Source organism: Helicoverpa armigera, chromosome 11 (genome assembly GCF_030705265.1).
Source record: "Helicoverpa armigera isolate CAAS_96S chromosome 11, ASM3070526v1, whole genome shotgun sequence".
NCBI classification, from domain to species: domain Eukaryota; kingdom Metazoa; phylum Arthropoda; class Insecta; order Lepidoptera; family Noctuidae; genus Helicoverpa; species Helicoverpa armigera.
In genome coordinates this window covers 3,764,526-3,787,413 of record NC_087130.1, presented here as the reverse complement: position 1 = coordinate 3,787,413, position 22,888 = coordinate 3,764,526, and the positions used below count along the sequence as shown (strand labels likewise).

The 22,888-nt window shown below is 34.0% G+C and overlaps 1 protein-coding gene across 1 annotated transcript in view; it reads right to left on the bottom strand.

Annotated features, from left to right (window-relative positions):
• Window positions 1-22,888, bottom strand: part of LOC110371983 (uncharacterized) — a 138,999-nt gene that overhangs the window by 100,107 nt on the left and 16,004 nt on the right. Inside the window, exon 2 of the mRNA XM_021328478.3 lies at window positions 5,162-5,200. The gene's annotated coding sequence lies outside the window, so the exon portion shown is untranslated. The remainder of the gene's footprint in view (window positions 1-5,161; window positions 5,201-22,888) is intronic.

Genomic DNA, 22,888 nt, shown 5'->3' with positions numbered 1-22,888 from the left:
TCTCCAAAGAGAAGACCCAGCTATTACGCGGGGCGCGAAACTCGACCAATTTCGAGATCCACCATTAACTTAATAATGAGGAAATTATTCAGGCCTCACTTCAAAACGAACTCACGTCTCGTGTTTTCATCATCTTTAAAGCGCCCGACCAATTTGCCGCCGATATGAACGTAGGACGCATTCCTTTTCACATAGAAAAATGATTTTTATGTAAATGGATTAAGGTCTAAAATTGAAGTAGCTATGTTTAGTTCGAAATATAAGTTTTGTGATTTTAATAATGCCTAATATGGTGATCGATTGCATTCTATTGCAAAACACTTTTGTTGTTTATTCCATTGTTCGAAACTGGGTGGTCACGTGTTCTTATTTTGAAATGATATAAAACCGCTTTTGTTTATATATTTTAACATTGTAAGACGTAACTTTGATTAGACTAACGATCGTTCACAATGAGAGTTTTCTAAAATGGCGTCCACGAGGTGGCAGCACCGAGTCGTCAGGTCCAGGTAGGTAACTGTCAAAGTGCTTATCTTTACTATGAATAGTGAACGATTTTAGTGTTTTTTTTTTTATTTTATAATTAAAGCACTGCATTATTGTTTTACTATTGAGGTTGAGTAAATAAAAAAAACTAAATCATATTGTGTTAACAAATTTTTCAACAAGCTTTTCCTTAGTACCAGTGACTTTTGCACCCTCTCTCTTAGCTCAATTTTTAGTTCGGAAACCTTATTCTGACCGTAGTCCATAATAAAATCAATAACACTTCCAATATAACAGAATTTCAATAAACAATAGGTTCGGACCCTACAATTCCATACTATTTGACAGCTGTTTGGACCTGACGCATACGAAGCGCCGCCTGGCGGCAGAAAAAGTATCGAAAACCCTCATTTTGTGTTCTATCAAAATATGAATTAATTACCATTTGTTAGCAAATTAATTTGTAATTAATGCAAATTAGCGTTAATAAATCTTATTACATATGTCTTTAACTAACCGTCTATTCCACTGATTCGTTCAGCACCAGCATCAAATTATTGTGACTCCTATTTAATTTTTGGCTTGATCAATATGCAAAATAAACCGAAAATAAATCAAACATTTTCTACTCATTTAATTTCCAAAAATAACTCACACCGCACAGTTCACCTAAGATATATTTTGCAAAAATATAAAATATGTATTGACGTTGTCTTTGGACAGCCGAGTGAAACCTCTATAGTCTACAGCATTGACCTCAGACCTCTGCATGTAACGAACCGGCTCTGAAAAAACCGTGCCAATGCCACCAGGGAAACAAAAAACCTGTGTAGTGTTTTTTTTTTTAAATGAATTGTCAAACCTGTTAAACAGCCTCTGTATATTTTTTTCTCTGTCTGAAAAGGTTATAAACGAAATAGGCCGAATATTTGATGATTCCTTTGCCAGACTTTCCCTACTTGAAAAGTTTGGGGTCAGACCGTTCAAATAATATAATAATCAAATAATCAAATACATATGTACTCCCTTTGACTGGAAAGTCAAGACTATATTTTAAAAAAAGTAGTCCCTCCTGGATTAGGTACTTTTTGTAAGTTTACAATGCAACGGCAAATCTTTAGTTCAATTTCTTTAAATTGTAGACATATTTATCTATGCCCCTATTTACTTATTATAATGGGTGCGTAACACACGCGTTTTCGATGATATAATTTTAATTCACAAAGTCGTGAGGCATGCATCCAATTACAATATTTATGCGATGCATGGTTGCCGTGAGAAAGTCTTGCATAATGCTATAGATAACGCAGAAAGAATGTTGCCGACTGAAGCCGAATGCTACCGAACTTTGCCGAGCGTTTCCGATCATTTCACCAATACTTGTCAAACGGCGGAAGCTTTGATTGATGTTTTAAATTGGTTTTTATTTTGACGTGTGTCCGTTTATTGATTAGATGGCGCTTGATTTACTGTAGATCTCTTGATCATTAAGTTATAAAAATTACATAAATATTCATGTAGAAGATTTTTGCTACTTAGCAGCTTACTCCAAGATCTGACTAACCTAGGGCTTGTTAGGTGATTAAAGCTGCATTCGATAAGAAGTACTGTAGCAATTGCTTGTACAATAGCAACTTACATTTATGGCTAACTTTGATATGATAGTACGTATTCGTTAATATTTATATCTTCTAATTATATAAAAAATACCAAATATGTTCTATTTTACTTAATTTTAGATCATCTGCTACGTAAAACATGCAAAGATTTGATGGCATAACTACTTGTAACAACTCGATTTGGTTACACAATCTATCATGCCATACAGTTAAGATAAATTACATCTTAAATCAGTGACATAGAGCCTCTTATTGATAAATACAACTCAATAGGTGATTACTACATTTCATAATCAAAGAAAAGAAAAAGAAAATCAGTAGAGCTACTGGCTGATAATATAATTTGGCAATAAATAGGTTTTATTCAAAACAAAATAAGGTTGACTCACGAATACTTGTTCCAAATTCAAAAACATGTTTGGTGCTAACGGCGACGTTTAGAATACAGTTTGATTTAATTAAGAATTTGAGTAGTACTTGAGCGTTTCACAGAAATTGAAGTGATTGAATATTTAGTAGTAATTAATTTTAGATTAAAATTCTCTTACAAGTGATTCTTAATTTATTCAAACTACAATTTAATGTGAACTTTATTGACATCAACACAGCTTGAAGTTATTTTATTTATAGGCGTATTTACATTAAACTGAAGAAAATTAATTACATTTCATAAGAAACCTTCATTTGCTGTTCAGATTTCTAAAGTGTCTTTCACTAAAGACATTACTTAGCCATTATTTCTAGCAACAACTTTCTCGATCGATGATCTGAATACACATTAAGCTACATTGACCTATGCCCACCCATGAGTGTGAACGTCTACGCGATCGAAAATTAATCGAATCAAGTTGGAGTATGAATGAAGCAGATTTTAAATTAGACTTAGGTATCGTAATTAACATGGCTAAGAAATTCTATTGATACATGCGGCATAAAGAGATTTTTTTTATCTTTTACGTCATCATATTATGAGTCTTTGGCAAATGTCGTGTCGGACGTCCTACTGCGCGGTTGACATATGATTTGACGAATTATTGGTCAGTGGCTGGATGAGGATTGTCCAAGACTGGGATAGTTGGCACTCATTGGGTAAGTGCTACGTTCAACAGTGGGACGGCAATTAGCTGATATGATGATGAACCAAACAATGACAACTATCCCGTCGTTAGGCAGCCGTCACCCATCCCCAATTAGATACTTAAGTACATAGGGCCAAAGAAAGCTTTCCCACACTCATAAATCTACACAACAAAGCGGAAACTATAATTATTACACCGTAAAGAAAAATACACACCTTATTATGTAAATAAATAGTCAAAATTTCACCCATTGAGGGTCATCAGATGACCGAGACCTAGAGTTATATAAGGTGTTATATTATTGTTGTGTGAGCGAAAGTGCCAGGTGTCATACCGTTCGGCGGCTAATTTCCAATTTCTCCCAAAACCGGTTTGGTTGGCCGAACTATTGTAGTAAGATCATTATTGATTCTGTATCTTGTATCTTAGTTGGAGCCTCGGGCTTGGCTCGTGGAGATCTTTAGATGATAAGAGAATAATGGTAAGGTAGCGCACAAAAGTTGGCTGTATAGTTCTTTATGGAACAATTAGTTTTCGAACACCTGAAAGTGAGTGTGATTTCGGATTGTTGATTGTTTGATAATATTAATGATATAATGAAAGTCACATTTTGGCAGAGAGTAAGAGTGCGTTTTGTTCCTTCGTTGCTACCTTATAATACGTGAGGGTGCTTGATACTTTCCGTCGGCGTCTCCGACTATTAAATAGTAGTAGGTAAAGTTAAAAAGCAATCCTCATAGCCGTCAGAGAGACTTAGCAAACTGACTTTGACTCCAGAGTTTGACAAATAGAAGACCTATAGTCAATTCTTGATTAAGAAAACGCGTCGCTTTTCATAGTACTGAACTAAATAAATTAGACCTGTTAAGGAGAATTAGATCCATTTTTGATAGATGATTCGCCTACAACTACATAGCCACCATTTTCTTCACATAGTCCAAGATTCAATGAAAAACATTTCCAACCAGTCACAGTAGAACACGGAACTGATAAAACAATAACACCGGTTCAGATATGAGAACAACGAGGTCAATGAACTTTGCTTAGCTGTCATTATTCAGTGCAAATACTGCAGTTATGTCAGCTGACAATGACTTGTCTATACAGCGGTTTTATATGGCGTGGATCGCTAATGTAGCACTATTAATAATGAGTGTGTAAGCAATATTAGTCTGGGTAAAAAAACTTAAATCTCATAGCTATGTGCTAAAGGCAAAAACAGTTAAATAGACGTTTGTAAATGGTCATTGTTATAGATTAAAAGACCTATAGCAGCTCAGGTTAATTTTTGTTTATCAAGGTAAACGTCCTTTCGAAGAACTAACAGAACCTGACAAGAAAGCGGATTCATCAAAGGAATTAAATGCAAATATTAAACATGTTTTTTCCTTCCATAAGACAATAAAAGATAATAAAAATTGCAGAAAAAAGTCATACACGGAAAACAAAGATACCTAAGAAATATTGGCAACGTTTGTTTCAACCGCGGAAATTTTCCTAGCCAAGACAATATGACCTTTCGAGAAATTAATGTTGTATTTTATAAACAGCATTAGACATTGGCGTAGGTATTTAATGATTCGTCCATTCGTGCCGCGCTTTTTTATGAATATTAACGCTCTTGACATTTTGATGAAATCCACGACAAAATGATTGGCTGTTTTTGTTAGTTTTGCAACATTAATAATACGGAGTTAATCCGTGTTCGCTTAGTATGGACGAGTCGGACAATTTTAGTGAATGCAAGACCGGTTTCTACTTAGGAAGGGCAATGCAGCTTGAGGTCATTTATATGCTGCTGATTGAAAAAGAAACTATGAGAGAGGACTAATCAAGGATCGCCATCTAGCTAACTACAAGTATAAATGGTATTTTAGGAATTAATAATACAACGTAGCTTTTCTCGGAGGTGATGTTATCGAAATTATTTTTAATTTGATAACATCACCTCCTTTGATAATTGATGATGAAGCTCACCTTAAATACAGCGAAGCTCCGCAAACCGCGTACCACGATCTGAAATTAAAAGATGACTTTTAGAAAACACATTAAGTAACATCGATCGTAAAATTACAAATCATACATATACCAATTATTTAAACGTCAATTAATATTATAAACAACTACGCCCACATGCGGAAGTTCTAAACGAGATTAAGTTACTTAATAATAACATTATCTATACAACGTATTACTTAAACGAAAGTGAAAATAACGAAAGTAAGAGGTCCGTCGACTCGATAGCCGCCATATTGACGAAACAAATGATGCGCGCGTATTTCGAACCTGTTCTTGTGTGGGTGTGTTACACACGATTGCAATAAAATAGACTCACGCTGTTTCACTCAGGGCGTCTTGATAGTCCCAAGTTTTTGCGCGGTCATCTCATGTGTCAAGATTATTTTGTTTGCATTGGAAAAGTAGATATCATCGCGGTTTATTGTCAGGATTTGTACTTCTTAAAGTCAATGGACTAAGTGACCGACATGAAATGATACTAGTAATGTTTATCTATTGTCTTTAAGACCTTCAAGCTAAGCAGTTGTACTAAATGTGACTCACTGTTTGTTTATTCCGAAATTATTATCATTTGGGACCATGACATTCGTATAAATCTGAAGACCAGTTAGAACTAGAATTGTCGACTCCAAAATGCGGACATTTTGAATCAAGTCACGTTTCAATTTTGGTGTAGGTCCTCATTGTGTCGAAATACCGCTAAGTTGGTTATAAATTAAAGTGGTCAAGCGTTTTAACATCAGCTGGATATATGCTGTGTATATCAACACTTGAATCTGGCTAAATAAGGTAGAGCTGTCTTCAAGCTCAAATGATATGATCTCCGCGGTTGAATGATGGTGGTTCTATTACAAATCCAGTTGCCTTTTGAGGAAAATTCTGTATTACCAGTATTACTGTAGTATTCGTGTTTAGAATTTTTAAAACTACTCGAAATTTTTCACTATTTTTATCTGAAGTTAGGACGTTGATCTTTATCTCTCTATAAAGTCTTAGAGCATCAATCATTTTTTTAAAACATATTTATTAACGATTATTAATCTTACTTAAGTGCTAAGATTGAATTGAAAACTGTCACTATGTTATTTAATGGAGTTACTAATTGACGTCAAAATATCGCGTGAAAATCTTTCTTATAAATGTGCGTGTTGCCAACATGACAACCTGACTATAACAGATGGTGTTACTATGTTGGTACATAACAGATGGTTAAAAACATCGTGCGTTGCGTAACTCGAAAACTTGCTTCGGAGATTTCGTCTCAGTATTCATGCAAGTGTGTGTACTTGCATAAAGTTGATTAATTTTAAATCGAAATGAGGCATAACATTTTAGCCTGTGTAAGTAGGTAATATAATTTCATGGCGTTAACCTATTTACAATATTATACAATCTAAGCAGAAAGCCTGATCCAAGTAGGCTTCTTCAGATAAAAAAAAAGTTTAAGAAAAAAAAACGATTACCATACGTCATACTCAACAAGAAGGATTTACTCACAAATCAAATCTATAAAAAGAATTTAATCTAACCAGCCAACACGGAGGTTCTATTTTCAAATTATGGTATATAAATAGCCAGTTAGCCAATAATATCTCAGTGTATAACGTGTTCTCGCAGATGGACGGCCGTTGATCGACACGTATGGCGGCAATGAACTCACGACGCCATTATTGAATTCTAATAGGGAACTTAATGAATTAAGTGCAGTAGATTGTTTTGTTTAGATTTCACGTATTTCCTCGAAAAAGAAGAGATTTAGTGTGGAGACATGATTGTGTGATATTGCTGAAATATTCATTTTAGGATAGTTGACACATTATTGTGGCTAATATAGTTTATAGGTACTTCAGAGTAACACATATTTACCTCCGTAGAATAAAGGCTACTTTTTATTCGGTTGATTTGCAACGTCAAACAAACCATTTAGTAACACAATCATTACTTAAATCATTAGGTACTGACATGCATAGATACATAGGTAAAACGTATGCACAGGTTCTTAGTAATTTCCCACAATTACGCTTCAACTATTGTCTGTCTCAAGTCATGCATTAATATTCTCTAACTGGCACTACACACAAAAGCTAGAAACGAGTTTTTATATTACCAAGAAGTTTTAAAAACCAAATTGTCTTTAGCACTTAGAATTTACTTTTTTATTGTTTCTACGTGTAAAATATATTTATGCACATATGTTTGGATAGTGATAAAAAGACAAGCATTTGAAAAAAGAACTGTCATCATAATTTTATAATCGGCCTGTTATGTTCACTTCAGAATGAAAACCTCTTTTCAATAAAAAAATTAAATTACGAACGATTCTCTAGACCTAGTGCTTTACTTTAGCGTTCCCAGTCATATTCATGTCCAGGTTTGCTGACGGTCTGTCTGACATCCAAGTTTTCTCGAAATTTTCACAACATTTCCGTAGCTTTAATAGTGTAAAGGTAGTGCATGATTGATGCACACTATTTCCATTTAGTTACCGTACATTTACGATCGCGAGAGTAATGAATGTTATGAAAAGCAACAGGTTATTGCGATGCTAAATTAATACACCCTTAGCCGTTATTTCACTGTAATGAGTTGTGACATAACGCTCAAAGTGATTTGACAATTTATTGCCGCGCCAAATACTTTAGAAATTACTTTAGCATTTTGAACCTTAATTAGTAGCAATAAAGGTGATTGATGTGAACAAACTTGTTGTACATGTTTTGAAGTGAAGTACTAATTACATGTCGGATTTCAAATAGTTTTTTCTCTTGAAATATTTAAATGAAAAAGTTGTTTGTCATTTTGTTGTAATTGAAAAACTTTATACAAAGTTTTAGCTGTCTCATAATATATCAATCTAATTATTTTACAGGTTGATTCGTTTTTTATTTCATCTATTGATTCTAAAACAAATAAAAGGTACATACAAACTTAGACACCCTAAACTTTTTGGTCTCGATGTTTTTTTTTTAATAGAACATGATAGAATATTTGAAAATCGAACAAAAGTTTCGAACCCAACTAAGGCTCGGTGCATACCAGCTACACATTTCTTGTGCATTTATAATTGTCTCATTAGTATTGCCTTCCCGACCGCTTCGTGTTAACCTATAGCCACCTGTTTGTGTATTGTTCTGTAACTCACGTCTGAATGGTATGTGACATGAAGAGAAAGAATTTTAAATAAATCATCTTGCATAAAGCAACAATTTTACGATGAGAATAATATAAATAAAAACGTTTGATACTGACTTTACACGATACGATTGTAGTAGCACGTAGCACATTCACCAGTGAACAATAAGCCTTAAAGCCATAGCGCACAGATAAAAAAGAATGCTACAGACACATCAATAGATTTTCAATAATTTTTTTATTTACCATCACTTTCTTGACATTGTCAGGCCTCCGTCACTCCATGTACTTGCGCGCTATAAGTGCCTACCGCCCAGCCGAGCGGTCTCGGTCCGCCGGCGGATCAAATTCAGTTGCGGTTCAATTTTTAACCGACTTCTAATAGTGCTGTTCGTTCGTACGCGCATTACGATGCCGTGTGGTGCCTTATGTGCTGTAACTTTAAAGATTTTTTTATTTTACCTACACACTGATGTATATAATTATGTTTTATCTAGGTTTCTTCTACAGTCAGCACCAATAGGTATATAAAACAAAACAAACTTACAAAAATAATAAAACAAACTTTAAAAAAAGAGAACCGACTTCAAAACACTAAACCGTAAGAAATAATTTATTTTTTGATGTCGGTGCTTTTTTGATTCGTAATTACCAGCTGTTAGCACCAACATAAAAAAAAAAAACAAATTATTTCTTACGGCTTTGTGCCTTATTTGAAGTCGGTTCTCTTTTTTTAAGGCTTTTTTTTTTATTTCTAGTGAACATCTCCGAAGATCATCATCAAATTAAGAAGTATTATACTTATTTTAAAACGTTCTCCTAAATGTAACAAATCCTTTTCTGAAAATCGCATCGATATCGGTTTAGCCAAACGCGAGATTATCGCGCACAAACATACATACCTACAAACCATACAAGTCAAACTTCTCAGTTTGGCCTGTACCTATGTCTAATCACCTCCTTTTTTTTAAGTTGGTTAAATATTTTATAAATGATAAAATTTTTAACTGCCACATAAAAGTCAGAACATATTCACAGTTCTCAATAACATAGATAAAAAGTTATGTTAATTTAATTTTACCGAAGAGGCAGCCCTGCGATTACTGTGGAATCGCGCGGTGCGAAGCAATCACTGCTGTACGCTTGAGCATTTAGGCGCATTTTAGCATACAGTGGTTGCTGACGCGAAGGAGTAGGCAATTATCGTAATAGGTATTGGAAGTTTTCTACTGAGTGAAGTATCTGTAGTAATCTGTGACATTGTTTTGTAGAATTAAGTAGTAGCTGGTTTACAACGGACTACTCTCATTGTCTCACCACCGTTATGTAAGGCTGTGAACGCTATTTCTCTGAGCCCATTGTAATATGGGAATATGAGCTTTCTAAGCAAGTATGTAAAAAAGATTGTCGATGACTAGATCACGAAGTCAACCATAGCTATTTTATTTTTTATTTACACAACTTAGAACTACTGCCTCTTTTAAAATAAAAGTCTTGAGATACCTATTTGAAAATGGAATTCCAAACGTTCTTCTTTTTTTGTGTCATTCTCAAGCTGCCAAAAAAGCTACCACAAAAACAAAGGAGTTCGTAGTCATCATATTAATTAAAATACTTAGGTATGGCATTCCTAAAAAACAAAAAAGCTAGGTGTCCAAGGAATTCACATAACATTGCGTAAAGCAAACACGTTTCGATAAACAACGTCAGGCATACCAAAAGAAATTGGGAAACACTTGAACATACACAGATGTATCAGATATTATGATAGTAGCCACTAAATTGCGTAAAATGAACCAGTTAACCAGCGCAATATACATACAACCTTCGTATAAAAACGTACTTCAACAATGATTGAATCTCTGGAACTGTAAGTCCAATCCCACCCAAAACAAAAATGTGAAAGACTGCCAAGTTCGATAATATGGGAATGCTTCGCCTATAAAAGAAGTGAGATCTGATTAAGTACCAAGTTCCATACACATACCTCAGTTAAAAATAGTTACTTTTTAATGATGTTACTTGGCAAGTTTTCATACACCTTGTTATAAACCTACTAAACGCAATGAATCAAGTATTTAATTTTCTATTAAAACTTGCCAAGTAATCATCATTAAAAAGTAACTATTTTTAACTGAGGTATGTGTATGGAACTTGGTACTTAATCAGATCTCACTTCTTTTATAGGCGAAGCATTCCCATATTATCGAACTTGGCAGTCTTTCACATTTTTGTTTTGGGTGGGATTTCATTTATTTTTGTAAGGCTGTTTATTTTATTTTTTTCTTATGATTAAGTTAGTTAAGTAAATATCTCATTTATACTATCTTTCAGATTTTTAAATATGCACTATGCTTCTTACAAAGAAATGAACTAGATTAACTAAATGGACTAGATTTACCAACTGACTGACATGACATGTTATCATATATTATGTTCGTGGATCAAAGTTACACATTCGTTATTTTCGAAAGTGACTCACACTTGGCCGTTTTCAGATTTTTACTTTGACTAAATACAAACCTTTGTAACGAATTTCAGATCGGTACGACCATTCGAAGATATTTTATATAAATATAGATAAATTTAGTTCGTTTTAGTTCCTTAGGGGTATAAATTTACACTGGGTATTTTACACCTTCATTATTTTGAAACCGACTCACACTTGGCCATTTTCAGATTTTTTCCTTTACCTTGACATAAAGACCTACCTCCATGCCAAATTTCAAGTCAATACGACCATTGGAAGTGGTCTAGGTTTTTGATGAGTGAGTCAGTGAATCAGTGAATCAGTGAATAAGTGAATCAGTCAGTGAGTGTATAGTAAAAATAGCGATTTTCTGACGTCAATATCTCAAGACCTACAATAGGCATATTAATGAAATTTTGTATTTTAGATAAGTGAGGGGGTCTCAACAGATACTAGAAATTTGATATGCGTAAATAAAATAGATTTTGAGTTACAGGGGGGTCGAATTTGGCCCGAAATGGTTCGTGTAATATAACCCACGGCCGGTGTGTCGCCTTTTTTGCTCGAACTTGGCGGACACACTGCCGTGTGTCTAGATAAAAAATAAGGTTTTATTCAATCCATTTAAAAGACTTGTTGAATTTTTTTATCTCTACGGAAACTAGTCCTAATAAGAAGTCTCTACCTCAATATTTCAATAACAGTATCAAAAGCTGTAACTTTTGATACTGTTATTGAAATACTTTTCGACAACTTTAATAATTTATATGAGGTACCTTTCATAATAAACCCTGGATATCTAACTTGACTAAGCATACATTTGCCTTGCCATGCCTAGCTGAAACGATTAGCTACGCTCCATGTGACAGCTAATATTCCCACACCTAACAAATACTGTTTCTGGCTGCTAATATTTATGACAGCTATCTAGGTTTGAATGTAGAACGACATCCGTGTAATCAAATATTTCAAAAAAGGAAAACTATAAAAATCCATGTGAAATGTCAAACACAAAAGGTGTTTTTAAAATCGGAATATGTAATGACGTCAGATATCATGTCATTTCAAAGATGAGCTCAGACTGATCAATTAGCGATTAGGTGAAGTCACTTAGTACAACTTTATATTTTCCTCCGATGAATAACAATGTAATATATTAAAAATATTTTCATTTTGTATTATTTGTAATTAAATATGACTGTTCCTTTTACAAGAAAATTTTGTTTTTTATTTTTCAATTTCTTTATGACTTTTCAAACATCATTCCATCTACATATTATGTCACACTTTTTGTTGATGGGAAATCATCAAATGACCCCTCTCGTCTGTGGGTGCACCGTGAGGGAGTGTCAGACTCTTACAAAATACGGCCCCAAACCAAAGACAGTAAATGGGTAGGTATAAAACAAATCCTTTACATGCAAACTAACCATTAATCTTTTATTTTCTTTGTCGTAATCCAAAGACACACAAAGATAAACGCGGTAAATGCGAACGTAGATCAAATCGTGAAACTAACCGTTGCAATTCATTTCAGCTATTATTAGATTTTACTTGCATTGCTAGAAAAACTATGTAATTGACAATAAATGTTCCGAATGCTAACATTCCGAGGAACATCCGAAGATATTATTTAATTACAAATACATCACGTAGATCTATATCGTTGCATCTAAGATGGCGTCGCGTCTATCTTCAGAATACGTTTCGTTACGCGTAAAAATCACGCGCGATATGATAACGTGAAGGCATGCGAGGTATCGGTTTCCGTGCATGAGCACAAATTAAACGTCGATTCAGGATATCTTTGTTGTAGTGACCATGATTCTGGCGTATTTTAGAACGAGTCTTTGTTTCTTGAAAAGTTTAAAAATGTTCATAGGGAAGATTAGGTACTCAGATGTTAGGAAAAATTAATACAGATCTACTTACCTAATTCATTTAAAACAATAACTTTTCTATATCTGAGTGTACGACTATCAAACTTGTTTTTAAAGGTTATGAAATAATAAAACGCTCTCGAAATGTAGATACTTTTTTACAGTATCTGAACTCGTCTAATAAAACTGAAAGCGTTAAAACAGCAAGTCATTCAGACAAAAAGCGAAAGATAAATCTATTTTATTTTGTTTTAGTGCTTTTAAGAAGTGTACCTAATAAAAACTTTATTTTGACATTTAGAAAATCTACAGGGTAGGTATCTACGTAAATGAATGCAGTTTTATGTTACTCTACTTTTTCCTTTAACAAACAAATACCTATGATAAGATAAAATACCTTCGAGTAAAAATCTAACCATAAATGTTTTTCTTCCACCTACAACAAGAACCTCCTTTAAACGACAGACAAACATGGCAACACTACTAATTACGCGCCAAAGAAACACTCGTGTTCATAATTGTCTATTGTTACTCCACGTTCGTCATACATAGACAAGCGAATAAATGAATTAATTTAATCGTTACTAGGAGGATTTGTTTTGGTTTCACTTTGTTTAATGCAAAAAAGAGGTAGACAGCTAAAGTGCATAGGTGAATAATAATATTTAGAGACTGCTATGAAGATAACTGGTTGCTATTTAATATTGAAAAGATACAGCTTAGAAATCACATCATTTTGAGAAATGACGAACAATAAGGAAACTTACCGTATAAATAAATGCGAATTTGACTAGACAGAAAACCAAAATTCAGATGAACTTGTACATTTCAACTTTCTAAGAAAAGTTGCACTTTTGAAAAACTTGCCGTTTAAATCTCGACTTGTATGTGACACGTAATTCAAACTGCTATTTATATTCTCTTACAGTACCTATCGCTGAAGGATAATAAAGAGTTTCAAAACAATTTTCTTACATTACAAGTGATATGATGACAAACGTCTAGTAACATTTACAAAAAAAAAAACTTTTGCAGAATAAACATGAATATCACCTATAATAAATACAGTAACAAAAACCTGCAATTAAATCTTAATAATACGTTGTAATAAAACTTCTTATGCTAACCATTCTATCGTTTTATACCATCGTGTGTCAGGCACAAAGATTTTCTGCCAATGACGATCTTTTATTGGTATTATTAGGTAACTATATGATTTGATTGTTAATTACACATTCGTATTAATTTTTCTTTTGATAAATACAGCAGACATGATTTTTTTGGTTTATTCTTTCAGGGTGATAGCAAACTGACAAGCAAAATCTCGAAAATATTACCTATCACCTGTCTACTTTGAAAACGTGAGGTAAAACCTCTTCAGAAAAGTCTGAACATTTGACTGAATTTAACTATACCTGGTCATTTCTTAGTCTGAACAGGTCACTGAAATGCTTGTTCATACTAAATTCTGTAGTTTACGTGTCACCCTGAGACTGAGTTGTTTCAGCTCAGTAGGTTATATTGACTTGTTACTATCGTCCTCAATGAAACATGGCAATGTTGTGCACACTTTTCACACGTCTCAGCTAAAACATCTTTCTTCGAACACTCACTTAGCATCACCTCTACGTCTATGACATTACCCACACTTTAAAGCCACATTTGCCATAAATACGTACATGATCGTCTGACCTTTAAGTTCCATCAAATAAGGCTATAACAGCCTTAACTATTCAGTATAAAGAGCCACATGGTTCCTAAAACAATAAAGTTTCTAACACACCGATACGAAACAACTTTCGTTGGCTGTTTAACCAAATTTAATCTGCGCATTATGTCGTTTTCCCGCGCTTTCTATTCTAGTCCCGGCTGCAGTGCGTCTGCGCATACTATAGCGATCGATTTTACGCGCGACAGGTGTGCACTTACGGACTTACGATTGTCTGCGAATAATGTTTTATCGCTAAGCAATTCTTGTTCGATGTTATCGATTGCGGGAATCGACTCGATATAAAGCTTTTATTATTATTTTTGTTTCGATGTTTGCATTTTAAATTGCTTACAAGGTGCCCGTGTGAAGTAATTCTTTTTTGTTAACTTTGATTCGAAATTGTGATTTGTTTACTCAGATAAAATGATAAATAATGATGTCGTAAATCAAATGCCACTGCTCACAACATTTACGTAATTTAAAAAACATCAACATGATATCATGACTGACTCTACTAGTTTCACATAACCATTAAAATGCCATACCTAAAGTAGAACAAGTTTCGTGTGCCTAACCAGCAAAAAAATTACGAAAATTATATCACATACTTTTTTTAAACTCAAATGATATGCTTGACATTTACGAACACCCCGGAACAAGGCAATCTGTCGGTACCATGGCGTTAACGCATCATTAGACGCTAGAAGATTATTATTTTCACTTTTCCTGCAAGTCATTACATTGCTTATTAAAAAAGGTTTTACTATGAGTTTGTGTGTAACAGGGAAGTCGTGAAGATTACGTCCGAGTTCACACAAATAATGTTGTTTTGTAAGTATGTCGAAGTTTTCTTATGGTTCATCAAATGATTGTTGCGTCCGCCTAGCCTTTTACAAATTGTGTTGCGGTCAACTTTCAGGCTAATGTGATTGCACATCTATTTCGCGTCACCGGTATTTGCAGACTTTCAGATAATTTGTCCGTCCTTTATTTATGACATAGGTAAATAGTGTAGGTACTCCTGCCAAAAATAACTATAGAAATAAATAAGCAATCATAAGCAACTTAACTAAAGGTTTAGATATTTACTTTTTTAATAAAACTGCTCTCTGTTTCGGTCTTTTGCTGTACCTACTATAATGTTTTTTTAATGCAATGCAGTGCAGCACAAAAAAATACAGAATGCGTATAAAAGTTGTAAGTAAGTAAACAAAAAGTTGTAAAAGACTAATTGTAGCATTTCACGTCCAACATTATGTTGTCAGCATAAATGTAAGTTCGTTGAACAACGAAAGAACATGTAATGCCGATATTATCTGAAATTATGCAAGGTAACCTACCTATTATAAATGCTTATATGATAATTAAATGAGAAGCAGCATAAACATATAAAATATATATATACCCGAGAGAATAGAGAATCTCCTTCTTTTTGGGGTGTTGGTTCATTTACGAAAAATATAAAGATATGGTTTTCTATGCCTATTCAAAGCTTCACTGCATGGGAACCCCTACGTATAAAAACACTGTCTAAAAGTTTATGTACACATTATTCATATCCTTCACATGCTTTTCGACCGTTTTTTCTTCTTGTCAAGGGGAAAACCCTCATGGACTGTATCCTGCACCTTGGGGTCAGTGGAGGGGCCAACGGTATACTGGACTCTTACCGGCCAAAACCCACCTGGCGTCGATATCCTGTACCCACATATGGCCGAGGGCACTGCAATTTCCGAGGCCTTTATCGCACCATTTAGAATGACCATAATTTTATTAGATACACTAGTCGTGAGTTGAGTACAATCAAAACTAAAATAACAAAAAAAAACTCGCTAAAAAGGTGTCTACCTAAAGGATTTAATAATTAATTGCTGCTCCAAAACTGTCAAGAATAAAACATATCCATCTAATTTATTGGAACATAAATTTTAAAGTAAGGCGATTTGAAAGTGACTGACATTGAAAGTTTTAAATGTCACTGCATAGGGGTCACTCTGGTCAAATGTCGTTATCTCTTATATAAGTTACAATAAATAAAAATATTAATTCAGGTCTCGGTTAAAACTTGAGATTTTGTATGCAGATTTTAGGAATAATCTTTTTGTTTAAAATTGTATCTTATTACCTAGGTAAGATCTAGACACACGGCAGTGTGTCCGCCAAGTTCGAGCAAAAAAAGCGACACACCGGCCGTGGGTTATATTACACGAACCATTTCGGGCCAAATTCGACCCCCCTGTAACTCAAAATCTATTTTATTTACGCATATCAAATTTCTAGTATCTGTTGAGACCCCCTCACTTATCTAAAATACAAAATTTCATTAATATACCTATTGTAGGTCTTGAGATATTGACGTCAGAAAATCGCTATTTTTACTATACACTCACTGACTGACTGACTGACTGACTGACTGACTGACTAACTGACTCACTCATCAAAAACCTAGACCACTTCCAATGGTCGTATTGACTTGAAATTTGGCATGGAGGTAGGTATTTATGTCAAGGTAAAGGGAAAAATCTGAAAATGGCCAAGTGTGAGTCGGTTTCAAAATAATGAAGGTGTTTTATACCCGGTGTAAATTTATACCCCTAAGGAACTAATAGTCGTATTGACTTGAAATTTGGCATGGAGGTAGGTCTTTATGTCAAGATAAAGGGAAAAATCTGAAAATGGCCAAGTGTGAGTCGGTTTCAAAATAATGAAGGTGTTTTATACCCGGTGTAAATTTATACCCCTAAGGAACTAAAACGAACTAAATTTATTTATATTTATATAATATATCTTCGAATGGTACAAAGGTTTGTATTTAGTCAAAGTAAAGTAAAAATCTGAAAACGGCCAAGTGTGAATCACTTTCGAAAATAACGAATGTGTAACTTTGATCCACGAACATAATATATGATAACATGTCATGTCAGTCAGTTGGTAAATCTAGTCCATTTAGTTAATCTAGTTCATTTCTTTGTAAGAAACATAGTGCATATTAAAAAATCTAAAAATAGTATAAATGAGACATTTCTTTAACTAACTTCATCATAAGAAAAAATAAAATAAACAACCTTACAAAAATAAATGAAATCCCACCCAAAACAAAAATGTGAAAGACTGCCAAGTTCGATAATATGGGAATGCTTCGCCTATAAAAGAAGTGAGATCTGAATAAGTACCAAGTTCCATACACATACCTCAGTTAAAAATAGTTACTTTTTAATGATGATTACTTGGCAAGTTTTAATAGAAAATTAAATACTTGATTCATTGCGTTTAGTAGGTTTATAACAAGGTGTATGAAAACTTGCCAAGTAACATCATTAAAAAGTAACTATTTTTAACTGAGGTATGTGTATGGAACTTGGTACTTATTCAGATCTCACTTCTTTTATAGGCGAAGCATTCCCATATTATCGAACTTGGCAGTCTTTCACATTTTTGTTTTGGGTGGGATTGTTTTATATTCAATAACATCGCGTCTTCTAACCATTGAATTATGTTGAGAGTTCATTTTAACAGAATTTTTAATATGTAAGTATGTAATTACCTACGTTGTTTTAACATTCATGTACGTATGATGTGCGTACACGTTCCAATCTAATCAAAAGACAAACCTTTTCACCTTCATTCCATAAAAGGCGTTGACGTTAAAACAAAGAGCAACTTCTAACAAGAAACAAACATAGAACATGAAAACTTACACAAAACACAAATGGAGGAGAAAGTAGTGTCTTCCTATTCTCACAGAGGCTAATCATCGGAGGAAACTGCGTAGGCACATTTTAAAGATGGCGGATAACTGTCTATTGCAATACATATAAAGATATTACATGAGAAAGAAGTCTCATAAAGGTTTTGGTGAAAGAGAAACACTGGCAACTCAAAAAATAACGATTAATGCTGTCGCATTCGTAAAAACAAAATGGCCGATTCTTATTCAACTCTATTCTTTTGTTTTAAAAATAAATTACCATAATTCTGACACAACATTTACATAAAATTATTGTTACAAAACTTCTGAATTTCGAATCGCAGACTATCGTATCTGAACGGCCTTCGCGAATTACGCGGCAGTTTCAAACCGAAGCAAACGATTGCAAAATGTTGATCTCAATCGTTTTGTGGCGACAATCTTTTAATATCGATTATAATGGTTGCTACATTTAAATAAAGGCTGCTATTTGCCAAGAATTTTTATGAATTGAAAAGGTTTCAAGGATTGGGTTTATATGTGCTGTAGTTTGCCCATATTATTTGATCGTTATTAAAGCTAGTAATGCTCTTTAGCCTTAAAAATAGTCTGCTTTGCTTTGATAAGTTTCACGAACACATTCCCAGCAGTTCAATAATTATGTAAACCGGTGAAATATACACGTCCAAAATATTCCTCGATATCCCACAAAAACATTACAATGTTTGCCAGTCAGCCAAAGGATGTTTGTACGCATATTTAGCCACCGAACACTTTGAATTACGGCCAAAACATTGCTTGAGACTGGAAGTTGGAATTCATTTATGCCTTATATAGAAAAGTCGTGTTTCGTTCGAAGATAGGAACGGTTCACAGGTCGGTAGAACAGCGAATACCGTCTTTAGATTTTCCTCAATTCAGTATTACAGCATTGGCGTAATGGCTGATTTACATTGAGTCAGTAACTGACTTGTCAGTCCACTGACAAGTCAGTGCTGACCCGGCACTGCCATCGTGTAAATTGATTTGAAGTCAGTACAGTAGTACTGACGAAACACTGACACTACACTGACTTCGTGTAAATAGCACGCGTCAGTTTTCGGCGCCTACACTGACGTCAGTTACTGACTCAATGTAAATCAGCCTTAATAGTAAGTAGGTAGTAGCTACTTATGCAATTTGATTTTATGTAAGAAATTAATATTGATAAATAGGTATTTTATTCGTAGGACGCCTCTCGGTAAAATAATGCTGAATAAGAATGCAAAAACTTCTAGTACCTAATATAACACCATTTTGAGTCTTTACCTGCGCCCGCGTCCTATCAAAAACCACTTTTGTACTTCTATTTCTGTACTAAGTATAGTTTGGTAGATGTATAGGTACATATTGCAAAAATTGACACGACGACAACTTAGTGACCTTGTGGCTACATTACACGATATAAACATAAGCATGTATTTTGCATACTGTTGAAATTCGAAACCTGATTGACAAAAGTTAAATTCTTTAATTAATTTCAACATCAACGTATAGTTTGATAAGAATTTAATTTATGCCAGACCCAAATTGACTTTGACAAATTCGATAATGAACAAAGAACATTAGGTAGTTAGATAGTTACTTAATTAAAAATAATCGTGAATAATGTAAACACAAACAAACGCCGCATTACTTCCAGAATTCTGCAGAAGCCGATCGTGAAATTCCATAGCATAATTATAAAATACATAATTACATTGATTAGCCTCGTTACGAAGCTAACCAATCGTACAATCACGGCAGAAAAGTTACAAAAGAAACGCAACACGATGCAAAATGGGAAAATCGAATGAAGCGATGTCACTATTACATAAACATTAGACATTTATTCAAATGCGTATGCAAATCAACACATACTCAGATAAGTGCAGGGACACCGCTCTAATGAGGCGTCAACTCGATTCTAAACTCGATGTCGGTGCGAGACGATTTCTATCGAGTTGACTCTATCGAGATCTCGTTATGGGAGTCAGTGAGGCATGACGTCGACGAGTGCTCGTAAGGTGAGTCGCACGATTTTTTAAAAATAAATTCGTATAAATACGAAATTCAAACAGATCCTAAAAAGCGAAACGGATGGCTTGAAGTCACGTTTGCGAGGTCTAGAGAGGTTGAATTGAAGAGGATTGTTATGATAAAAAGAGCTTACAGTTAGCAAATACTACGGCAATTTTTGTAAAATGTTTACATAGGCGAATTTATTTGGACTTTTTGTAGACAGGTACCTAGAGTTCAATTCACTGAGATTTTTGCAGTTAAACAGACAGGAAAATACCGATCAGATTACTTAATTCATTTAAAATATTCGTCCAAGGTTATAGTAATCATGTGATAAAAAAAAAAAACAATAACCCAGCCAAACAAACAAACAAAACATAACACGAAACGGACCAAAAAGACCTAGAACTCCAATTATAAAATTTAACAGACGATAAAAAAATAACAATAAAATTGCGACTGGTAAATAAACAATCGATTGACATTGACACTCGAGCCGGATCTAACGAGAACTTATCACTTGATCTTATTGTCAGGCAACAAGGTGGACTAGTAAACCTTACCTTGCTACCAAGCCTGCTATAAGCTTAGAAAGCCAACCTTTTTTTAACGAGATATCAATCAACGGCTTTCTATATGATTTCTATATTGTCTAAAGATAGACTCGTTTTATACATAATGCATGGAGTTCTAAGAATGGAGTGTCTTAATTTTCTAGACTTTACAGCCGCAAGCATTGTCTATCGGATTAAGAGTTGTATCTGAACACAGAAATACTGTAGGTACATTAAAAACAAAAAGACGTCAAGAGGATAACGAGTAGGATTTAGGTGCAATGACTAACTTTCTTTCTAAAGAAAAACTTGAGCAAAAACCTGCAACAAGACAGATGATTCACACTTTTCCGCACCAAGTCAGTTCAGTGTTCTACCGTCTAGAAATAACAATATGAAGCCTTTATTCCAAACAGGTTCTGATCACGATACATTAAAGAATATTCCCAATACCAGTTATAAACAACAGGAAACCAGTTATTTAGGATTCTTTCATAATAAACTATTAATTTCGATAGGCTTTGTTGGTACCGTGAGAATAATGGCAGATATCACCAAGCCTAAAATGTTTTTTTTGGATTCATAGCAATCTCCTAATAAGTTTTCTTTTGAATAATGAACTTGAAAATCAAGTTTGATGAATTTTGAAATCGTCGCGTGTCCTTTTAATTAAACGACGTGGTTGATACAAGATGTTGCCGAAATTCGCATAAATTATAAATGTTTTTAGTTCTAATATAACATAAAAAGCAGTTAAAATATATACAGTAAGTTAAAGATTATCAACAAACCAGATTCAAACATACGCAGCATGTTGTGAATCATCCTCAAAATCATATTCATACAAGAACCATTTGTGCCAGTTTGAAAAGTCCATAAAAACTCATAACAGTTACCGATGAATATTAAAAACCCAATCGTGCTGCAATTTGCCTATTGACGGAAACGAGACAGGTTGAAAGAAGTTTTTATACTGCTGCACCAGTAAATAATTTATTCGCAATATATTAGAATGGCGACACAAAACATGATAAAGGAAATATGCTTTACAATTTCAAAGGCGTTTGACAGATATACGTTACAATGTTCAAAGGCCTGTGTAATATTATAGGTGATACTGGCAGGATTAGTTGCATTAAAGCTGCGGGTGATATCAATACGACCCCGGCCTAACAATAAACAAGTGACATTGTTACAACAAAGCCAAAAGGAAAACCACCAACGGAATTCAAAGTTCGACTTTATCGCACAAAACTAGGCCGAGCATGTACACATCTCAGAACTTCTATTTATGGAGTTATGAAATGTAGAGGAAGGAGATTAAATCTCAAGGAAAATAATAATTCTCTAGAATTCGTGAAACTGGAAGTTGTCGATTAAAAATAACAAGACAGGGTCCTTGACTTTGTAACAAAGAACTTGCGTCATGCTGTTACCGAGATAACAATATAATTACACCGACAACTTTACTTTCACGGACATAAGCAACGATCATACTTTACTCGGTCTTTACTTAAATACTGACGATTTAGCGTAAGTTAACGGCATTTACAGTTTCAGTTTAAGATTGCACTTGGATATAAGTAATCACTGATCGGTCACACTGAACGGGCAACGACCTAACACGAAATCTAACAATTTTCCACTCGGAGAGGCATTTCGAAAACATCTGGCGTCTAGTCCGAGTAAAAACTTAAGTATGCCAACTTACAAAGTTGTATTACGTAAAGAATAAGGTCTATTTTCACTTTAATGAATACAATAGTAAAATTGCTGAAACATAGCTCTGGTTCGCTGATTCGTTAAAACGTTTGTACAACGAAATTTTTTAATACTGGTGCTGGACTTTCTGTTGCTTTTGTTGTTAACAACGACACTTTTTATCGCCAATTATGATTTAAATTGGCGTGCCGTCTATCATTTTTATTAAACTTTTGTCAAAATTAATTTTATCGTCTATTCACCGAGTCAACATTTTTGTCAAATCAATGTACAGTGAACTAAAAACCTTATTCTTGTCTATTAGAGTTAAAACTGCATTTCTTTTTATATTTATAGTTTTTACTTGATCATAGTTTCGTATTGGCATATTGATTTTATTAGCAAGACTCATCGAGCCTTTTATAAATCTTGCGTAGGTGCAGTCTACAAAAATTCTTACTTTCAACCAACTAACACACTTCGAATTTGTGTCAGACTGAATCAAAAAA